This window comes from Dromaius novaehollandiae, chromosome 14 (genome assembly GCF_036370855.1).
Source record: "Dromaius novaehollandiae isolate bDroNov1 chromosome 14, bDroNov1.hap1, whole genome shotgun sequence".
NCBI classification, from domain to species: Eukaryota; Metazoa; Chordata; class Aves; order Casuariiformes; family Dromaiidae; genus Dromaius; species Dromaius novaehollandiae.
In genome coordinates, this window is record NC_088111.1 from 13607807 (window position 1) to 13626385 (window position 18579).

The following is an 18579-nucleotide window of genomic DNA, read 5'->3' on the forward strand; positions in this document are numbered from 1 at the left end:
TTCTGTAAGAGACCCTTGAGAAGTGCACAACATTTTTTCGTCTAATTCTAACTGAAGATGCTGTTTAGTAAATACAGTATAAAAGAAAGTATTTTTCATATATAATAACATTTCCATTCCCCAGGTCTGGAGGGAGTGAAATAAACTTGAAAAAAACATTAATTGCGGAGCTTTGAAAAAAAAGCTGATAGAAGCAGCTAAAGTAAGAGTACAATAATTGCTAGCTGTGTTTTTAATCTGAACCTTTGTTTAAACAGATGTTTTCTTCAGCATTTGCCTCCCACAACATCTGAGGCTGATGGACTCCCCTGACTTGTTTTTTCTAAAACACAGGAGCACACTGCAAATAAAAAAGGATTAGTTTTGTGCTGCAACATCTGTTTTGCTTATAAAACTGAAGCCTTCAGGGTTACACACAGAATTACCAGTATGCGACTCCTATTTTCTAGTTCTTTATTCACAAAACTCTGAATGAAACAACCTTAGAGACAGATCACTACAGTGCTGTTACAAAGTACCAGCTAATTTTCCTGGTCCCTAGTAACTGATTAAAATATTGCTTAATTGTATCTAGGAGATCTATTTTAATAATACTCTTACAGTGCATTTTGTAGTTAACCAAATCATCTGAGCTCAAATACTGTGCATAGATTCAAAACATGCTAGAAAGAAGTAGCTAGAAACCTGTTCCATGCAGCAGCTGCTGGTTTATCAGTAACAGCACAAAGCTGAACTGAATCCATAGGTACGCTTTCTTCTGGTCCTTGGTGATTCTCAACTCAGGACTAGTACTTTCCCATATTTGCATGTTGGTATCTCAGAAATATTTCTGTCAAACTGGCAGAAAGAGAGAAGCTGCTGCTTCTCTTTCAAAGGCCTGCAATCACTAGAAGCCTATAAATCTTACTTAAAATATGGCCACCTTTGGGAGGAGAGAGATTGCCTTCACTACAATTACTGGTTAATATAGTTGAGCTACTTCACCCTAGTTAGAGTAGATTGACAGCAGTCCTACTGCAGAGCATGTGTGTTCCATTGAACTACTTCCTTAGAAGAAATACTAACTTGAGCTATATGCCTACTTGTGTCCCAGACCAAATTCTACACAAATACAAATTTCCTTAACCTGAATTATGCAGTGCCTTAAGCTGCAGCTAGCTAAAACATTAAGACAAACCAATATTGATGTTAAAGACCAGAGAAGTATATTAGTATTTTGGACAAATGTTTTATTTTTGGATAAATAAACAATGTAATAAAGAGTGAAGATGTAGTTTGGGGGTCATCCAAAATTATTCATGAATTTGGGTTGAATTCAGACGGTGTGGGCCAACATCTGTAGAGTCAAAACAAAAACACTCCAAATTTGGTCTTAAAATGTATCAAAGGGAAAGAGTGAAAATCAATATAACCCTCCTTGAACTCCCCCCTCCCCTAGAAACATCCCCCGCAAAAACATTTTTTGAATTATTTACTTCAGCCCCTAATTAAACTGGACTTTTTATTTTCGGCTACCAAAAAGTTGGTAATTTCCACAAGCCTCTTGCAGCTGCTAGTGAGAATGAGTATACTAACCTCCTACAAAAAATACCTGCTTAATACTATTATATTAACAGCACAGATGAACTGCTGTCATTTTGGCTTTGGCATCCTCTACACATGGCTAAGTCTACTGATTGAGTGTCAGTCCAACTCTGTTATTGGGCTAGCTTGATTTAGGTTAAAATGACTTTTCATCAAACTACTTTGTCTTTGCATTATGCTTAGATTTTAGAAGACTCTATCCAGCAAAAGCTCTCCACTTTCTCCAAAAATACGTGACATTTTTGTATCCTGTTTGAAAATATGGTAAAAAGAAATTAAGAGTGAGGGGAAGAAGTCACAAAATGGGATTGTTCATAATTAATGGACTGGTAATAAATACAGAAAACAAGCAAGGATTTGTCCTGGTATTTTGGTAAAAACAATGCTATTTAACATCATTAAAACAACCTAAGTAAGAGTAAATTACCTGTATCTCTATTTAACACTCCAGTTCTAAATCCTATGCATCTTAAGAAAGTGTGAAACTCCCTAAGACAAGTCTACATGTCTTTGTTTCCTTAGCTGATGAGCATTCACATCAGAAGAATGAAGGCTTGCCATGAAGACAGAATCTCCAGAGAATATGCCTCTTGTCTCATTCTCCAGTCATATCTGAAACATGTTTTTACTCTTCGCATATCAGCTCTCATGAAAAAATCTGAGTGTGATTTGGGTTTCTTTAGGTTTTGTTTTTGTAGCTATGTCATTCACTGCCTTCAACTATTATTTTAAATATGTATATCTTCAGGATAGACCTCATTTGTAGCTGAGATGTATTTTCTCCCTGAATTCTATGAATTCTACAGTAAGTCATTGTATAGAGATATCTGAACAACCACCATGTAAATGAGCATTGAGATCAGCAAAAATACGGCATCAGTTGACTCAGGCATGCTTCTAGGGCTTCTTTGTAGTATTTCACATTGCAACTTCAAATTTTTTACATAGATTTGCAAACTGTAGACTCACGTGTGAAGATGGAGATGAACACTAACTGGTACAGATGAGTGTAAAATGATCATTATCATACAGAGTTTTCAGTCCAAATATTTTTATTTGTCTTAAGGATGAAATTAGAAGGAAGAGAATAAGCAACAGGTAGAAGATTTAAAAAGAAAAAACTCTCTTTGAATTAAATGCCAATCTCTAAACCAGACATCCATTTACCTGCATGAAAATCTGCTGCTCTTTTAGGAGGGAGAGGGAAGAAAAGGAAAGGCTTTTAAAAGTTACTGTCTTTTTGCAAGCTGAAAGACATCACACAATCATTTGACTGCGGCTTTTGTTACCGAGTAAAAGCTTTTAGAAAGAAAAAACTTAGAGCTAGGTAACAAGAATCAGGGCACAGGAAACATCTTGAACAAGGACACTTGAAAAGAATGAGTCTCTAGCTCACGAAAAAGATGAGTAAGGCAGCACTGGGTAAAAGTAAACAAATTAATGAATTACATAGTTAATGTACTTCTGAAACATTTCTTGCACTATGAGTACTGAATAATCAATTTTCTTTGGAAGCAGTGACAAATTCATAGCTGGAAAAAGTAATACCTTTTTGTTGTGAACGGCTGACTCATTGTCACCAAATATCACTGAGGTTTATTGCTTCACTGGACTCAGAAATGGGTTAGATGATTCTACTAATAGCAATATCCGTAGTTTTAAAATAAATATTAAAAAATAGCCAGAGCTTTGAAAGGCATATAAACCTTCCAGCTTTGGACTGGGAAGAACTTTGCCCTTTTGGAGGTTAAAGGAAAATCTGCTGTGTGCTGCACTGTTGCTTCCTTGCAAACTGGCACTGGCCAGTTACACCCTGGGGAACAACTTGGAGTAGAACTGGTAACAGCTGGTAACTGCAGTAGTAACTGTAGTATAACTGATAGTATTTTAGTAGCATTACTAAAATCAGGCATTTTGCCATATGATATATAGATAAAAATATTTAAAATGTCTATATTTATTGCACTATTAAAGACCAGATTTTATGCCAATGCGGTCTGATTTTCCAGCAATACTCCTCCCCTCAGTCTGTGTACACAGACCAGCCTCATCTCCTTGAGCAGAATAAACGAGGAGATGGATTATGTGAGATGTCTAAAACACTCTCTGTGTTCATTTCTCCACTACAAGGGAAGAAGGGGAAAATGACTGGAAAAAAAACTATTCAATGCCCCAATTTATTATGTACTTTCAGTGTCGTCTAATCTCTTCCAGCTTCTGCTCAACAATGTGGTATGTCTGCAGCAGTTGGCAGACACAGCAGCAGAACAGGCATTACGCAGTCTTGCTATCTAGAGAGAAATCTTGCTCTGTGGTCTGATATTTGTGAACTTCTGCACTCCTCCAACATGAAATATATTATGGTATTCTCTGGTTTTTGCTTCTCCATGCAAAATCTAATGATTAAATTACTGAAGACTGGGACTATACACTCCCCCAGTGTTTATCTACATTGTATATATTGTATATATCTACGGTGTGTTCCTATTTTACCTATATATAGCGCATATAAATATATTTGTACACACACACAGTATTCAGGAACTGTGATTTATCACAGATGAGTTCACAGTTCTTTGCAGACCATCACAATAGATAAGGAAAGCATGTGATAGAAATGGAGAAAAACCTACATATATAGTAGGTGCACTAGCTTAATAATTTAAGAGCTTCTTGAACAGACCTGTGGGTGGAAAAGGCTACCATGGAAGTGTACTGCATGCAATTAAAAACTTATTTAACATAGATTTTTACAAGTTTCCTTGACAAAAAGCATTCTTACTTATATACTGAACTGAAAGTCTAACTCTTGTAATTCCCACCATGAGTGTCTAGTGATCTTGTCTATGTATTTAATGCCTTCGTACTTCTTGGATCATTAATATACTGAAACATATTTGCTAAGCAATAAATCTCCTCAAAGAGGGATTACTGTAATCAACCAAAGGTCGAGTATGAGAGTGCTTAAAGACATTTTGCGCTCTTCCTGTAAATTTAAACTAAACAGTCACTACATTGCAGACTGCTGCACTGTTTGCTCTTTAAAACGAATGGCAGAAGGATAATTCTCAGTCAAAAATGACTGAGGTATAGAAAGCAGAACTACTGAATGGTATTTAGGACTACACTCTTGGTTAATGTAAGTTTATTACAGCATAGAGGAAAAGACTTTTCAGTTTTACCAAAAAAACTAGCTGGTACTTATGAACTATACTTATCCCATTGCAGTTCATACTTAGTGCTGAGAGATACGAGGGGCAAACACATAGTTCCGTGCCAAATCAGCATCAAAGGTATTTCTGTCTGTAAAGTTAGCTCTAGAACATGCTGGAAAAATAACATACAATGCAATGTAAGTTCTTTCACAGTAATTACTATCAAACAGCATCACTGCACTGGGAAAATCTCATTCATCTTGGAACCCTTACAGTAGCCAGCAGTGAAGACAGAGTAATCGAAGGTACAAGCAAAGAGTTTCTGCATCGCCACAACTCCAACACCAAGCATAGGAAAGATATCTTACATGTAGAATTTTCAAGTATGTTTCTTTCTCCAGAAAAAAGAAGCAGTCCCAAAGCAGAAAAACAACAGTAAAATCTGTTCCTTCACTTGACTTCCTGAATAAGAATAGACCTAATATAGTATTCTCTACTCTCTCCTGATAGCTCCGGTAAGCCCAGATTACCTAGCTCTTTCCACACTGCCACAATACTGGAAGACCCCTGTTCACTTTCGGATGTCTTTTGTTGGTTTATAACAAGATGTCTTTGAACTAAAACTTCCAAAGCGAATTCTGAAAAATGATGATAGCAACATTTCTTTACAGGCGTCACTACATGCACCGAAAAGCACCCATAAAGTTAGCTGCAACTTCCATACTCATCAGCTTTCCACCGCCTTGTACATAAAACGTGCTGAACCTATGTTGTTTTATCTCTACTTTACCCAGCGTATGAGGTGAAAACACAGTACCGCTAGCAGCTGAAATTGCCATCTTTATTTCATAAGGTATGAATATGAAATCACAGAGGAAGAGGAGATGGTAGCTTTATAGATAAAGTTACTAGACATTGGTGGAGGTAATTTTCTGTTTCTCTAAGGACTGCCTATCCCAGCATGCCAGCATGTCCACATATAATTGCTTATAAAAAACAACAGTATATCACTGTTGTCTTCCATAGAGCCAAACGTGAGCATTACTAACCTCTTTTCCTCTCCTTGAAAGAATGCTAAGACTGTAAGAAGGGTCTGAAACCTTAGAAGAAATTATTTTGTTCTAATTTATATTATTTATATATCCCTTGACGTTAGGTCAATTCCAGTATACCATCTCATCTATATTCTTATGTCTTAACTCTCCCTTTGCTTTGGGCTGTTTCAAGAAATCATCTCACTCTACTCTCAAAAGTCTCTAAGCTAGGGTAGACACTATCATTTATTGAATTGTATGGATTGCCTGGCCTAGGGACAAAATAAGAACAATTACAACCTGCAAAATTTACTAAAACTGAAATATTCTGTCACTTTGATGCAATGACAGCTTCAGCTAACAAATTACCTGGACAAACAGGTCATACATTAGTTTCTTCTAGCTCATTCATGCTAACATATGGCTCTATGCCACAGGGAACAACTTCCAGATGCATACTATCACTTACATAAAAATACACACACAGCCTTTAAATGATGAATTTATACATAACTGGGAGGAAGACATTTTTGTTGCTGTTGTGCTGTTGAGGGTCATAGTTTCTTCACAGATAGGATATACTGTGAGTTATATAAAAATGTAATTGTTATTGTATGTCCTGACTGATAGATTTTTATGTCAGATATACTTCTCTTTACACTGAGATCACCAGAACATGGGACCTGCAAACTCACAGATCTTAATTCCTACAGTAATCCGTGCACATGTGAACACATTCAAGTAGAAATAGCAGGGAATGGTTAGATACATACCATTCACATTTTATGAACACCTGTCATTTTTAGGATTTTCAGCTTCCCAGCATATAAAATGGTTCATTTATTTGTGTCTAAAATCTGACTAAATAGGGTATTAATGACAGAAGTTTATCCATAGATCCCGAAAAAAAGCCATTGCTAAGAATCTTCTTGCCAACCTCAATACCTCATCTCCTTTGGTGAACCGTGGTGCAAAGTGCCGTGACCTCACCAGTTTGGGTGGTGTAGTGTTACTCACCAGACAGAGCCTCTGTGGCACCCTGCTCTCGTCTGGCTATTCTGCTTCTTCTCTCCCAACTAGCTCCACACTGTAGTGTGCTGGCAGTCTTGCATAAGTCCTACAAAGAGCAGATTTGTTTACTTTGGTGAAAAAGAGGTTAAAGGGAATTCTAATAACTGCCTACTACTACTTGAAGGGAGTTGTGAAAACAGCACAGCCAAACTCTCCTCAGTCATGGCAAACGATACAGCAAGGGCAATGACCACAGGTTGCAGCTTTGAAGGTTCAGATTGGGTATTAGGCAAAGCATCTTTACCAGGAGGATGGTCTAGCACTGAAACAGTTTACCAGAGAAGTGGTGGGATTTACACCATTGGAGGATTTAAACACTTAGCTAGACAAGCTTACCTGAGCCTCCCAACCAACATTTCCCCAATTTTATCATTCCTCAGATGAAAGTGAATCTCAGATCACGTGAAGCAAAAGAAAAAAATGGGCAAAAGAACTACAATTAGAACCATATTAAGTTTAATGAAAATAATCATAACTATGATTATTGAAAGGTTCTTGAAAGGTTCATAAGGTTCTTCACAGACAGGCTGATTAAGCTTCATAACAAGTCTGGGTAGCAGGTAAGTATAAATTCCATTTCATAGATAAGAAATGATGTGATGAGCTAAGCATTAGAACAAAAGCAAAGCTAGGACAGGTTCTGCAGTCTTGAGCTTGTGTTCTAGCCAACAGAGTAATTTATCTCAATAGTAGAGAATGAATGTCCAAAACTCTTTGCAGCGTTCAATGAGCTCATACCAAAAGGGGATGTTTGGTTACCTGTGCAACCTCAAAGAAAAAAAAAGGAAAAATTCTGAATTTGAGGCTTCTAGTCATTGCTGAAAGTACATTTTTAGCAAGCTTTTAACCTGAAGGAGAGCTTCAAGAGATGCACATGGCCCTTTTGGTTATTCCATAGGCTATCAAGGGAGATATGTAACTCACATGGAAATAAATTGCAGCACTTCATGTGGATTCCTGTTATTCCTTTCCTTCTGGAATATTTTGGATTTTATCTGCCATTAAATCTTTATGAATACACACTAACAAAATGATTTTGTGCAGGAAAAAAATGAGATACAAATTCTCTTATCTTTCTCTTAGTGCCCCTCACTGAATCTTAGTAGCAATTAGCCACTCAGTTTAAGTGAGAGAGGGAGAACTGGAAGGCTACGTGTTATATGAGAATATGTTTTTCCACACACAAGATTGTAAATAGTGTCCTACATGATGTTTTAACTGTTTTAGCAAGATGTTTTAACTGTTTTAATGATGTAGGGGAAAAACACAACACAGTTTAGAATGAATTCTTAAAGGGAACAGACTTGAAGCTGCTGTGGTTTTGTGAACTCAGGCCAGCCTGGGCATTCCAGGCGCATCTCGCTCAGTCTGAGGAGCTTACATGCAGCCAGCAAGACATGTGTTTCCTTAAAACTGCCAGGAATGCAAAGCAGTGCTAGACAAGTCTAGACTGATTGCAGGATAGATGCAAGAAGCAAAGAAGTGGATCCAACTGTGTGGTGGATGACATTTGCCTGGCAAGGGAACAGTTACAAGTGTTCAAGTTCTGGAATGGGAAGGGGGGAGAGGAGGGAGGGAGGAAGAAACAGTTTTCCCAAAAATGCACTTGGTTCCAGAGGAGACTTAACCTCCTGTCAGTGGGGAAATTCAGCTTAGCTAAATTTGCTCTGATCTTTGTTAGACAAATACACCTCCCTCTTTCTCAACACAAGTATGTACAGATCAGGTGGAAAAGTCAGACCTGAGTACAGCTACTGCATAAGTTATGCAAATCAAACCCACTCAAATATTTCTATTTCTACTGAAAACACCAGATTATCCCCTAACTGTTGCTCTTCCCTTCTCTTGTAGGCATCTCTCTGATGCCCTTTCAGTTATCTAAAACTTACTTGCACAAATCCCGCACTTTGCCTTATCTTACTTTCTGAACATCCCGGTCATATTAGCTTCTTTTAAATTAAGAAAAAAATCATTAAAAATACAGCTTTAATGGCTTCTACTTAAAATTTTACAATTTTTATACTCCTACTTCAACAAAGTCCTGCTCCGTGATCTAAATCCTACTACTGTCCAGTTTGCTTCCAATGACACTGTTCAAACTGCCTGACCAAGTGAATGTCTACAATGAAGGGCAGACGTGAATCCTGGACAACTGGCCAGCCTGGTGGAACGTACTTCGGTTCCCTTCCGACTTACAGGTACGTGTTACCTTCCTGTGGAAACAGGGAGTGGGTCAAAGGGAGAAGGGAGGAAGGCTAATGCACCCAAGTCTGGGAGCACAGTACAGACAAACCTAATTGCCTCATTAGTACTTTCCTTCTCAGCTTCAAACCTTCTGCTACTCCTCAGTAGTCTTTTTGCTTGAACTAAACAGTATGTCTTGTTCATACCCTTTATATCAACCTAATTTTTACAGTTTGCTGCCATGCTGTAACATTAACTTCCTTCCCAAAGTTTAACTTAAAATTAGGGTGCATATGCAGGTCCCACCTATTACAATGCAGTTTCACCTACTTTGTGGTCTATGGGATTCAGGACATGGTGTCAGCACATTAAAGGTGTGGGGTTATGGGGGGGGGGGGAGGGGGTTTGTATTTGGACCAAGATCTGTATGATAACATCTTAGTATTGGCAAGTATATACACTCAAAAAACAAGTGTCAGGTCACAATACATTTTATGATTGGCGTAAAAAATTATAGGTTTCAACAAATGAATTTGGGGCTTTTTTTAGGTGACAAATATGTCATATTTTCTTACTTTTTTTTAATATGAGGGTAAAAGGGTTTCTCATATTCCAGTGACAGTCTTTGAGAAAAACACTAACTGCCTTGAGACTCCTAATAATGTTGTAAGAATTACAAAACACTGCTGTCTTCAGATCCCGTTATGCACTGTCTACTTAGTAGGAGTTAAAATGTAAAATTTGTAAGATTTGTTAATACCTTTAATTTATGCTTTTTAATACAATTGCCTGTAATTCACTAAAAACTACCTGGTTCTCATTCATAGCAGGGCTCATGCTGTGCCCATATAATATGATTTCTTGCAACCACTGTGAAAAAAATTTCCACTGTGACTAGTTATAAGGAGTACACAGGGCCAGATCCTGTCTGTGGCAACAGCCGGTTAAGTCAACGGGATTAACAAGTGCATATCTGAGGGCAGAATTTGGTTCATTGCTGGGTCTGTGTCTCATGCAGCACCCAAATGCTCCCAGAAAGAGTTAAATGCAGATCCCACTGACTTCGGTGAGTGCTAAAATCTACAGAGGCTGAGTTTTCTCCCTTTTCTTTAATGGCTTTCCCGTGAGATTTGGCACAGTGATGATTAAAATTCTTACATTTATACTAGACTTCAGTAGGAGTATCACTATTCTGGGTTTCTAATAGACAAGCTCAGAAAGAGATAGTGCTTTATATGCATGGATACACACCATAATAATAAACAAAGATGATTAATTTTCAAATGCTGTACAGAATAAGAGCCATTGTAGTGTGTGCTAGCCCTCAGACAATACGTTAATCTAAAAATTCTTTTCAGATGACCCAGTTACTGGATTTCAATTTTCATGTGTACATATTTGGAAGCATACATGTGTATGTGTGTGCAAATTTGTATGGAGGGAAGTGTATCTGCACAGCATGCCTGCCATTTAAGTATTTAAGTGAGAAAGCTACAGGAATGCTGTGGTTTGCTCCATGGGGAGGGCAGCAGAACTATCTTATAAAGGCGACAGAGTGTGGAGCTGTATATTTAGATGTGTTCTACCAAACAGATTTAAACAGAAGGATAATGTCCTCATTGGTGGAGCTGTTTGTCACCCAACTTTTGCTGCAAATCGGTAAGTCTCCTTACATGTGTGGACAATATTAAGAAATAACAGTGCTAATCAGCTTATCTTACTTTACAGATCAGATGAAAAACATGATTCATTTCTTACATTCTAAATATTTGATGTTATTTGAAATGTGCTGAGAGAAAGCACATTTGGGGAGCAGGCAGGCATATTTTCTAATTCAGTCTTAGTGATTTGTGACCAGTTAAAGATTTGTGCTTTTTTGGGTGACAGGGTTAGTAACCAAACTGACAAAACATATTTTTCATCTAAGCAGTACAAGTGGCTACTTTTCAAAATAATGTTTATTGTAGGGCACTTTGACCTAGTTTTGGATTCTGTTTGCACAATGATATCCTAATCCTGTCAGCTGAACCACACACTCAATTTCAAGCAATGGTAAGTTTCCTGTGGCCAAGTTCGTATTACCCCTCTTCTTAATGACAAGATCGTCTCCTGTTTTGTGTCTTTAGCACAGTGGCCAGTTAGCAGTTGTTTTCTTACGTATTTTATTTGTAAAGCTAATATGTTTAGAGGGTTGGGTTGCTATTGCAATTGTTTTGGCAGCATAAAAAGCAACATACAGGTTTATTTGTCATGTATGAAGTCCTTGACATACTGTACCATACTTCAGAGACTTCACAATTTATTTTTTACTGTGGCTTATCTTTAGTCTTTGTCAATTGGTTTTCCTTCCTTTTCCAAACAAAGCTAGGGTTGTCAAATCCTAATGCTACAGAATTTTAATAGCTAGATCCAGCTGGATTAGTCAGATTTCATATTTAATTTATCATTGCCTGTACAACTTTTGACTAAACAGAAAAACTCTGCAGATGAGCTAAAGAGAGCTGACCTGCTAGCCAGTAGCATCAAAACATCCTCCTGACTTCAAGGCCCCTAGACTCAATGGATGCTACCATCATCTAGAACTATTTTCTGAAATACTGCTTTGAAAAAGATGTTCTTTAAGAATGAGATCACTGCACTAGCAAATAGCTTTGTCAGATCCAGTAATAACATTTCCAGGGGCAGTGCTACAGTTTGTCTTGGCATGTTTCTGTCGGAATTTTTAGTGGTTTTCTAAAGTAATTACAGCACTATAACAAAAAGAGCATTTTTCAAGAGAACACACAAGAGTGGGGAAGAAAAGGAAGGGTGAGCCCTTCCCTTTCATTTAATGCCATCTCCACAGATTTGCAGGTCTTGCAGATCAGCATGGCAAAGAAAAAGAAAATCTGAATTAATATATCCTATATATATTCATGTATAAACTATAGAATATAGCTCCCTGACATGCTGTCCTACTTATGCCCAAGTCTTTTGCTTGTTTCAGCAAAGCCTTACTGCAACTACCTAAAGGCATTCATTTTCAGGCACATTTTTGGTGAGGGAGGGTCTCAAGTATCATTTGGTTTAGAGGGTGACAGCAGAATAAGAGGCAGTGGAGAAGTGTGCTGAGATGGAAGTGGGGAATGAGAAAGGGAAATGTCTTCATATCCCTTATCTCAAGATTTTGTCAGTTTGTCAGAACTCCTTCCAGGTGCCCTGTTGTAGGCTCAACAAGCCTAAACAAGGACTCAGTTCTCAAGGAGTTAAGGATTGCTGGGAAGCTGCTGCTCTCATTTAATCTCATCATATTCCTTTGAGAGGGAGCAGGAAACGTTCCCAAAACTGGAGTGGGAAGGGGTATGTGAGTAAGCTTGTTTACAAAGGACACATTAAGGTTTGTACAGGTCTGAGACACTTTACAAGTATTCCAGGGCTCTCAGGGATAAAAGCAGAGTTCTCTAAGAGCTGCAGTGGGGAGGGTAAAGGGGACAAGGCTGTGAGATCCGTGATGTGCCTCAGGGGATTGTAAGGTGACTAATGAAATTGCCGAGATGACGAGATGACGTTCTAGGTCTCGCATGGCAGCTCCCTTTGTATAGACTTTTAAAGGGCCAAGAGAGAGGAAAAGTCAATTTTCCACTAACTGTTTTCTCATTCCTTTCTCAATTCCTCTCCTCATGGAGCCGTCCAAAGGTGGAATAGTTCTACAGCATACTTCCTAAAGTGTGCAGGAGGAAGAAATGGTACTCATCAGGATTTTGAGTTAGCAGAGTTGATTTTGCTCCTAAAGACATAATACATATTTATGGTAAATCGAGTGATATTTCTCTCTCTCTATCCCTAAGACTGTGTGCATCACACGATAGGGCATGGACGCTTCTTAAGCAAGCAGTGTAAGCAGTCTCAGCTCCAGATTTCCAATCTTTTCAATGCTGGGAATTTATTGTTATGTTTCACATCACTTTTGAACTCTCCAGGCCCTATTTTACAGAATTTCCTGTAAGAATTTTTAACTCTAAATAAACAAAACATGAATCTGACCTCAGTATTTCTGCAAAACTTTTTTGTCTATCAGAACTTAGGTTAAAAAATGGTGACAGGGAATGGAAGGATAAAAGCTGCAGCATAAGAAGCTCCGTGGATGATAGCACTATGAATTGTAGGTAACATTGTTCTGTTTACAGGAACTGCTAGACAAAGTATTGCAACATGACTATTTTTTTTTAAAGACACATTTGTGAGTTGACCTTTTAATTACCTAAATCTGCATGCTAATTTTCCCCAAGCACCTGAAATACACATTAAGCTTCTTTTATCAGTACTCTTTTAAAAATGCTTTCAAGTTCACTCTAACACCTCCCTATTTGGCAACTACCAACTCTTTGTGCAAAAAAAATGATATGGAAAAATACAGTTCAAGCAGGAGTACATTCATTTTCAAACAGCTTTTCTTCACAGCTAGAGGAAGCAATGACTCTGTAGTAATTTGGAATCCATCCCGCTGAGAGACAGAAACTAAGACAAGTCTGACAACCTACAGTCTACTTGCTGGGTAACCACTTTCAAAAATAATACATGGGACAAATTGCAGTGAAAGGGCTATTCTCTCACTATTCTACACACAACAGCCATCAGGAAAAAATTCCAAAGGAAAATATCAGAAGTTCCAAACAGGTCTAACTTTTGACATTAGAGGAAAATAGATGAGTGAGACTCCAGTGTCTTATTGGACTTTAATGCACCTAATATCTTAAGAATTATATAAACCATCTGCTGGTACTGAGAAAACAGGTCCAAGCTTGCTAACTAAGGCCATTATATTCAGACCTTCATTCTATTAAGCCAGATGAAAAACTAGAAGTATCCTACTAAAAACTTTATAATATAAAATTTACCTGAAAGAGACCAAGTTTTTTAGGTCATCTTATACACACTCCTCATATGACCCCATGTGTGTTTGTAGGTATAGTACATGAGCAAATCATCAAGTCTAATAATGGTAATCATCCTATATTTGAATACAAAAAGTGGAATAAGTACAAAGTAAAATAAAACTAACCAGGAATGGGGGAGACAACTACCAGAAGAGAAAGACCCCACCGCCCCCTAACACCTTGTCTGATTGGTTTAATGATATAGTGAAGGATATTATCATCAACGTGGTGAGATACAGAATGGAGAAGTGGACTATGTAATGGGTGGAAAATTGGCTGAATTGTCAGGCTCAAAGCACTGTGATCAGTGCTGTCATGTCCAAATGCCAGCTAGTTACTTCTGGCATCCCTCATCAAGCGATATTAAGACCAATATTGTTTCATGTCTTTATTAATGACTTGGATGATGGGACAGACTGCATACTCAGGAAATTAATGGACTACACCAGACTGGAAGTAGTTGTCAAGTTAAGTGTGAGGGCTGTTAATCAGAAGGACCTTGAAAGACTGCAAAAATGGACTGAGAGGAACTTCATGAAGTTCAACAATGTTCAAAAAGTGCAAAGTGCTACATTGCAGATTGAAGAATCACAAGCAACAATATAGGCTGGGACCAACTGGACAGAAAGCAGCTTTGCAGAAAAGGACCTGGAAATCATGGTGGGCAAGCTGAACATTGAATCAGCAGCGTGCCCTTGCAGTGAGGAAGGCTTACCATATCCCGGACTGTGTTAGCAAGACTGTAGCCAGCAGATTAAGGGATGTGCTACTCAGCACTTTTTAGGCCAACCTGGGAATACTGTGCCCAGTTTTGGTCCTCCCAGCTCAAGAGAGAGATTGAAAAACTGGAGAGGGCCAAGCAGAGAGCCATCAAGGTGATTAGAAGGTTGGAGAATTTAACATATGAAGAAAGCTTGAAGGAATTGAGTGTGCTCAGCCTGGGGAACAGAAGGCTCAGAGAGGATCTAATCGCAGTCTTCCAGTACCTAAGAGAGTTACAGAGAAGATGGAGGTACTTTCTTGACAAGGATGCACGGTGACAGGACAAGAAACAATGGGTACAAGTTGCTTCAGGGGAAATTCTGTCTGGATATAAGAAAAACAACTCTTCACTGTAAGAACCAACTGTGAGGTTGCCCAGAGAAGTGGTAGAATCTCCCATGCTGAAAATATTTAAGACTCAGCTTGAAAGGGCTCTGGATAACCTCATTTTAGGCCCTGCTTTCAATAGAAGGTTGGATGAGATGATCTCCAGAAGTCCCTTCTGACCTAGACTTTTCTATGATTCTATATGTGCAAACACTTCAAAAACAAATAATGGGTAAAAATGAAAAAGATTCATAATACTGTTCATATACATCAGTAAAAGTACATTATTGTCTTCCCTTCATTCATTATGCTGTCCTTAAATCATCTATGAAACTTCTCCATAAACTGTCTGATCAGAAAGCCAAAGCTATTTTTAAAGCAAAATAGTATCAGTATTTCATTACAATAGAAAACTGATCACACTGAACTTCTAATCACATTTATTTCCCTAATGATACATTATCTCTGAAAAACCTCATAGAAGCTAAGACTCTGAATCTGCACATCTGAGCACTTAATTAAGGCTTTTATAGCCTTTTGTAAATCCCTATATTGAAATCTGTTATGCCTGCAAGTAGTCTGCTTTTTGTCATAAGAACATAGTTTTGGGGCTTTCAGCTTTCAAGTCACATTTCCTGTCCAGTGGCAATGAGTAAGCTCAAGGCTTCAATTTTAAGTCTTGCTTACAGAACACAGATATCCATACCACTCTTCCTAGCAGATTAACAGCCACTTATAATGGCAGCACAGCTCACATATTTTTGGTTTGTTCCAAAGAAATGATGAGGACCAAACTTTGCTGAAATTTCTCCGTAAATAACAATTTTTGAGAACACTTTGACATAATGTATGTTCTGAACTAAACAGTAATGCTGGAAAGAAGATATTTATAGTAATACTTCTGTTTGAACAACAATTTCTCTATTTAACTATATTTCATTGTGGAATTTCATTGTTATTCCCTATGGTGTATACCAGTCTCCATTACAATCTAATCGAAGTCTCAATTACATTCTCTTGCATACAAGCCTATATTCGAACGGTTTCACTGATGAAAACAAAACTCTTACTTTCTGCATTAGCTCATTATGATTAATTGTAGCTACATAGTCAAATACTGTCAGTAAATGTAGTTTCTTTTTGAAAAGTAAGCATTAAAATGGTCTGTTAGTGTTGTATACTCCGAATATAATGATCTGGATGATGCTTACACAGATTCTTGAAGAAAAATACATCGTCAGTTTTGTTACTATGCTAAAAGTTTTGCATGGGCGTGTCCTGACGAACTAACAGACTGGCATTACAACGTTGCCTATAGAGAATGTTTCCATTACCTCTTATTAGAAGTTCTGGCATGACGAAAAGACCATGCCAAAGGCCATGAAAGGCTCTGCCCAGACTTTCTAGGCAGAGATATTTTTAGCAGAGTATGTTTAAGACTGGGACAAGTAATTACTCAATTACCCTATCTATCAGCAGCTCCCTTAGTCTGAAAGCCTCTTCTTCTTGGAGTTGCTGGCAATCATGGGGTTCCTTTCTTGCAGGTTCCCTCCTACTCCTGTTGAGGTAAATCCAAATATCTTGTTAGTCTGTGTTTTTTACCTGCAACCTCTACTGCAGAGCAGGAAGCATGCCCTGATGCCCTTTCACCATCCAAATACTGAACTTGTTTGCTAATTTCACCAGATACATGAATTGGCATAAATATAATCATGAAACATGCAAAAGAAAATCTTTGTATTCCACTCCTTCTGTCACAAATTAACGAGAGCAACCCTTATATCATTGTCCCATTTTACATACGTGCATCTTGTCTGCAAGCTTTTTCGCATCAAATTTGCAGCATTCAACACACACACACACACACACACACACACACCCCCATTCAAGTAAGACCAACGTCTGAGATCAACATTTTCCATTATACAGTCTCTCTTGGTCATCATGGCTGCTCAGCCTGTGTTTTCAGACCCTACTTCTTAAAGCTCCTCAAGTATTTAAGGGAATTAAAACTACTGGAAGGAAGTCTTATCTCAAATATACAGGCAAATTGTGTCTGTTGATGCACAGTATAATAGCTGGTAGTGGCTAATGGGAGAGAGATGTCTGTTCATTTCTGAATTCCATCTGGTTTTAAAGATGCAGTTTATAATATGACAAAACAGGTGAAGAACTGGCATGGAATGGTTGTCTTGTTTGCCCACCGTGAATTCTGCTATCAGCAACTTTGCTTTTAAATAATTACCTTTTCACATAAACTTGCTACGGTAGAAGGAGGCACTCGAATACACCACCTCTTTCCTTCTCATGGTCATCCTTCAGGCAAATGAGCCAAGGAGGAAGCATGAAAAAGGTACCACCTGCCTCAGCATCACTTTTAGACACTTTGCACTGCATTAAAAAAACACTCAAAGCACATCAGTCCAACACAAGCCTTGGAGAGCAAAACCTGGATAGTCTATTTCTGGTGAAAGCCTGAAATCATCTGGCACTGTGTCCATTCTGCTTTAAAAATATTTAACTTCTAGTTAAGAATAAAATATGGATGGCAACTATACAACAAGCAAAAACACACGCAAGAAAAAGTGAGGAAAAAGAAAGGAGAAGGATATTATTGCCAGCAAATGTTATAGTGTTTTCTTACGGTGACAGTATTATAGAGTATACCAGCAAGCAATGCCTTTAATGCAATACATGATGAAGGAGAACAGTCTAATTTTCCTCTTCCCAGTCATGCAAGTTGTAAGCAAAAACATCTTTTGTTTAAAAAACAGTGTTCTGTTTAATACCACAATTCCACTGGCACATTTAGCTATGCAGGAAGGGCATGATTTAAGTGACTTCAGTTCTAATGCTTTGGCCTAGTGGAAATTAGGCTGCTTGTGCTTATAATAGTTGGCTCAGCCTGAGGTACAGTTTCTTTCCTGAAATCCCTTGGAATTGACAAGCAGAGCTGCTGCTTTCACTGATACTCCCAAATTTCCTCTTCTTTTTGCTTCTGCTCCTTCAGCCCCCAAACTACAAGCATCTCTGTTTGGAGCCACTCGGTATTTCTTTTCCAGTCTAACAGCAAGGCAATCAACAAAAAAAATATTTGGTATACAAAGGAAGCAGCCACTAGAGGTCTTTGCCAATCCCTCCTACCAAAAAACTTGGAATATACGATGGCATAGAAATCCAAACTTCTAGTGTTTATGGCACTGGACATTTTTGTGTATGATTGCAATATGATTTCTGAACACAAGACTTTTCTGACATATTGAAGAGCTGTAAGAATTAAGGCTCCTATCAATCTGAGTGAAAATGCCACAGTAAGAGAGATTCCTGTGTCAGAAGGTCATTCACTCCAGTCACAGTTTGTGATGTTTGATGGAGCTGGTGGTGCGCAGACTGCAGAAGCAGCTCTTCCACAGTGCTTCTACACTTCTGCCTTTCAGCAACACGAGATTCCCAATAGCTGTACCGACTTCTTTAGAATGTAGATGCTGTTGCAGGAATTCATTACATATTTTTTCTAGAAAAGATAATGTCTGTGACAGGGCAACA

At 38.1% G+C, this 18579-nt stretch overlaps 1 protein-coding gene across 2 annotated transcripts in view; it reads left to right on the top strand.

The window, feature by feature from the left end:
* Window positions 1–8706: 8706 nt before the first annotated feature.
* EMP2 (epithelial membrane protein 2) overlaps window positions 8707–18579 on the top strand; it is a 35398-nt gene continuing 25525 nt past the window's right edge. The window contains exon 1 of one of the 2 annotated variants that reach the window (XM_064520408.1): window positions 8707–9042. The gene's annotated coding sequence lies outside the window, so the exon portion shown is untranslated. Of the gene's footprint in view, window positions 9043–10548; window positions 10688–18579 lie in introns of those variants that run through there. The other variant, XM_064520406.1, reaches the window with a different exon arrangement.